This window comes from Sardina pilchardus, chromosome 16 (genome assembly GCF_963854185.1).
Source record: "Sardina pilchardus chromosome 16, fSarPil1.1, whole genome shotgun sequence".
Lineage (NCBI taxonomy): Eukaryota > Metazoa > Chordata > Actinopteri > Clupeiformes > Clupeidae > Sardina > Sardina pilchardus.
In genome coordinates, this window is record NC_085009.1 from 29,166,128 (window position 1) to 29,171,127 (window position 5,000).

At 46.4% G+C, this 5,000-nt stretch overlaps 1 protein-coding gene across 1 annotated transcript in view; it reads right to left on the bottom strand.

Moving 5' to 3' along the window:
* Window positions 1-5,000, bottom strand: part of LOC134059644 (neurexin-1-like) — a 740,371-nt gene that overhangs the window by 405,117 nt on the left and 330,254 nt on the right. The gene's annotated exons all lie outside the window — the stretch shown is intronic.

The following is a 5,000-nucleotide window of genomic DNA, read 5'->3' on the forward strand; positions in this document are numbered from 1 at the left end:
TCAGTGTAAGGTAAGCCTCTTGCTCCGCTCACAGCACATACAACATGATAAACGGACCTCGCAGTTGCTCCGTCAAGCAAGAATAAAGCCATTTTGCTTCATAAAATGAGCATCAGCTACTTGCTATGCAACACTGTCAAAGTGTTTTGTAACCACTTAAAAGTCCGCCCACACTTGATTAAACAGATCATGAGCCACTGCTTAAAATGCTGCTTCTCATCCAAACGAGTGTGTGTTTTGATTAGCACACTGCGTTCTTTAGGGACGACGACGACACACTCATTACCTGCCCCAGCGGGGCGCTCACTCACCTGCCTGGGAGTTCCGAGCGAGAGCGAGTACTGCAGCATCTCTCCGCCTGAAGGACAACCTGTCCTGTCGACCCCCGTCGCACAACTCGGCAAACGCAGGCCGCAGCAGCAGATGACCTTCAGAAACACCCTCCCAACACTTACCTGAGCGTCTCATCTAATGCAGCCCCCCCGGCTAATACATTTAGAAAATACATACAGTAACGGTTCTTAGGGTGATAAAGGTCATACCTAACGATATGCATGCTTATGACAGACAACAATATGGGCAAATAATATTGACATGTTACGCTGCCATTATTAAAAGCACATACACCCTGCGACCCTTCTCTATAGAATGGCATTGCAGGTCTGACATGAATTTTTTTTGCGGCTGGAATCCAGGACAAGATGGCTGGCAGCTGACTGACATCCCTGTAAGGACAGAAAGAACAACAGATTGTGTGAGCGCCTCTCTCTCTCTCTCCAGGCCACTGATCAGACTGATCGCAATGATTGACGAGGCCACCCACAGTCAGTCAAGAGGGTCAAGGGTTAAGATGTCCTGCCGACGTCTGGACAGAGGACATACTGTAGGAGCCATTGCTCGCGCTCCGTTGGACTAGCTTGGCGAGCCACCCAGGATTGTCAATACAATAGCTTGCAGCCTAGGTGTTCGAATTGGGGACATCTGGGGTGGGGTTAGGGTGTATGTGTGTGTGTGTGTGTGTGTGTGTGTGTGTGTGTGTGTGTGTGTGTGTGTGTTTGGAGGGGATCTTTGTCTAGATTCAAAGGGAGAGGGTAAGATGGGGCTTGATTCATGTGCTGGCTATGCAAAGGAGGTTGAAGTTTAGTTGGGTTGGGAGGGGGGGGGGTGAACGAAATCGGTTAGTACTTTAGTAGTAAGGAGAGTCAGACACAAAAATGGCTGTTAGTACAGTTACAACAAAGGTTTGATTCATACAACTGTATTAGTAACAGACTTCAGTTTTAGTAAATTTAGTAGAGTGGTCAGACAGTGGTCAGAGTAATCGGGAGGACTCGAGGTCCTCAGGCGTTTGGTTTCAGAACCAGATTGAATTGGCCGTAATTGTTTCATCAGTAAGGGATATGTTTGGTTAAGAAGAAACAAATGATCCATTCAAGCTGATTAGGTGACACAAGCCATGCAAACAGCAATGGGCCAATGGAGATATGCGAGGTTTATTGGGAGAGCTGCAGCAGACAAAACAACAACACAAACACTAACACAAACACAAACGAACACACAAACACAGGCTCCCAGCGAGCAGGAGAAGCCATGGAGAGGGTCATTAACAAAAAGAGCAAAACCACAGCAACTCACAAATGGGGAATAAACACACACACACACACACACACACACACACATAGATTGTTACAAGGTTAAGGTGATGAAAACAAACACACACGCACACACACACACACATATAGAAAATACAGGGAGGAAATCATGAAACACACGTCCAAACGTGCGTGTGTGTGGAACTTAAAACAGGGGTGTGAGAGGGGACGCAAGCTGAACAGGCATGCCCACGGATGACCACAAGGCCACGACACTGAGGATGGACTGAGCTGGTGGTGGTGGGGGGGTGGTGGGGAGTCGGGGGGTGGGGGGTGACCATCCCATGGGGGCTCCACAGACAGACAAACAGAAGGGGGAATCAAAACCAACAGAAAGGAGATGGGGGGGGGGGGGGGGCTTAGAAAAGGGAAATCTAAGAGAGGAGAAAGACTCTAGCAGTCCGAATGGAATAGGAGGAGCTGACACACTGTGTTCATGTAGTCATACTGTACGTTGAAACATAGTGCTAAATTATTTATCAATAAAGTATCTATCGATCTATCTAAATACCAATAGTGATACGTACTGTAATGCAAACATGCCTTAAAACAAACTAAATAGCTCTCTAGTTTATCCCGTGCCAGTACTGCTACTGACAGTCCATCTCCATACACACTGAAGGACTAGGGCTACGCTGTAAGATTTGAGCATATCGAGTGCACTGATCAGTTTTCCTACGAACTGCGAGGCGTGTCTTTAAGAAGCGTACTGCAGGCTAAATATCGTGCCACTCCTCAGTTCCACTACAGACTGTACAGCTCTTCCACACTCTTATATTTCTCTTTTGGTCTGTTTTAATTTGGCAAGGTAGGGGGTGAGGTCATTTTTTTAGTTTGTTTTAGTATGTTATTGTAGGAAGAAATTAAAAGAAAATAAAAAATAAAAAATAAAGAAAAGTCCTTTCATAGACTCTGGGAGGGTTACGTGGCTACACGTGTATTAGAACAACTCATATATGTATGCATATATATATTATTTGAATATATACATATACATATATACTTCAAATGTTATTGATCTTGTAAAAAAAACAAACAAAGTAAATAAATAAAAGCAGTTAATAAACAGAAATGTAAGGTTATCTCCAGCATGCAGAGGCCCGGGGCCAGTAAAGTCAGGTAGAGTTAGTGTTAGTGATAATGGATTCAGCTGATCGAACACAGGACAGACTTTCCAGGAACTAGGCTGTAAACAAAATACATATTTTTCTTTCTTTTTTTTTTTCAAAAGAGCTGGCGTTGGTCCAGTAACAGGCAGTAAACAGCTGAAAGGGGCACTCTGTCAAAAGGAGAGGGCCATATGGATCACACACTGTAGTGTTGTCTGACGAGCGAGTGTGTACTGTACGTCAACACACATGTCAACCTTGCAGCAGGCCAAGTGGCTTTGCTTTCATAACCGTGTCACAGTTCTCAAGGAAAACTCACACAGACCAGCACAAGCTCCACCTCTGCTCTAACAATGCTGCTCTGTGCAAACAAACAAACCAAAAAAAAAATACAGTCCTCACTTCTAAGACAGCGTGCGATGGCAGCAAGGCCTCACGGATCAAGGCAAGTATAAGTATAAACTTCTGCTTTCTGTGATACCCGAGGACAGCGAATCAATGCATCCCTAGTGCTGCCTTCAGGAGGCCTGTGGGTGTCATGGCAACGGAGGACGGCATTCGCTGTTGATATCATGCCAGGTCGACCGAAACTAAGTCCACAGCCAGCACCTTGGTGTGTACTACACGGCAAGTGACTCAGTTACACATCGACGTGTATCGAGTCAACACACTTCCTCTGGTTCTGACCCGATGTGTCACACACTTCCCCTGGTTCTGACCCGAGCGAAGGCGCCTGCTCAACTGTCATCACTTCAGCGCTAGATTGGGCCACTGCTGGGCCCGCCCTCCTTGGCCTCCCTCCTAAATCAGACCCAGCGTTAGGTTGAGTGTTTGAGTATGTGTGTATGTGTGTGTGTGTGTGTGTGTGTGTGTGTGTATGTGTGTGTGTGTGTATGTGTGTGTGTGTGTGAGTTTGCATGCGTGCGTGCGTGCGTGTCTTTATTTATGTGTGTGTGTGTGTGTGTGTGTGTGTGTGTGTGTGTCTTTGTTTGTGTGTGTGTGTGTCTTTATTTGTGTGTGCGTGTTTGTCTTTGTTTGTGTGTGTGTGTGTGTGTTTGTGTGTGTGTCTTTATTCATGTGTGTGTGTGTGTGTGTGTATCTTAGTTTTGGCTGCTGTCTGGCCTCCTCTGAGTGCTCCTGTGCCTCTCCTAAATCAACGGCGCTCCTGTGGCCGTCGTGGGTCAGGCAGCTGGTGATTCCAGCCCTGCTTTATGGCTGCCGCTCCCCGCGGTAAATCATAGGGCACAAATACCACCGCTGATGACCACACCGGGCACTGGGCTGGTCAGAAGGGCCAATCTTGTCCTCTCCGCCACGTCTGCCCAGAGGTGAAACACACACACACACACACACACACCCAGAGGTGAAACGAGGCAGCAGCAGAGCTCGGGGTAGCCCACGTCTGATTTTCTGACAGCAGCTTGGTGATGGCCAAGTGTGGAGTGGGCTACGTCTGTCTGACTGGCGGCTGAAAGCAATCTCCAGACAGGCAGAGTCTAATTTCCTGACAGCAACTTGGCGATGGCCTGAGTCTGATTTCTGAGTGAGGAGTAGGCTTAATCTGATTGTCTAGAAGCAATCTCCAGGCAGGCTGAGCCTGAACTCTACTCTCGAGGTCGGGCAGTTTGTGCATCTACTGTGCCAACACTGTAGTATCTGGGGAACACTGTAATCCTTACTGTGGATATAGTCATCATATAAGCAGATCATTGCTAGGTAAATATTAGACGACGATCCGGATCACTCCCATTAAATAGTTTCTTCCTTGGGTCATTTCAGACCCTTCCTGAACATTTCGTCGAAATCCATCCGTAACTGTATAAGTTATCTCGCTAACAAACAGACAAACACACGGATGAACGGAAAACCCCAGAAGAAAACATGACCTTCTTGGTGAAGGTAATAATAATGAAAATGTATAGCCTATAACCTCCTCGGCGGAGGTAAATATTATGTAACGGAGGGTTGTACAGCATTGAAAGTGATATTTCGGCGATATAAGGTAACAAGAGGGGTCAAAGGCTAATGGGTGATCTGAACTATAGTGGGCATCTCTCCTTATTTATTCACAACCACACAATATATCCCATCACTCCTCTTACTGACTTAATTTGACCCAAAGTGCACTAACATACTGTACTGTATATTAATTACTGCAAGGACCAGCCTCTCCACAGTGGTCCTCTGCTACCTGCTAGATAACCCCTGTGAGATGCTCTTGAGTTGTTCTGTTGCTGAT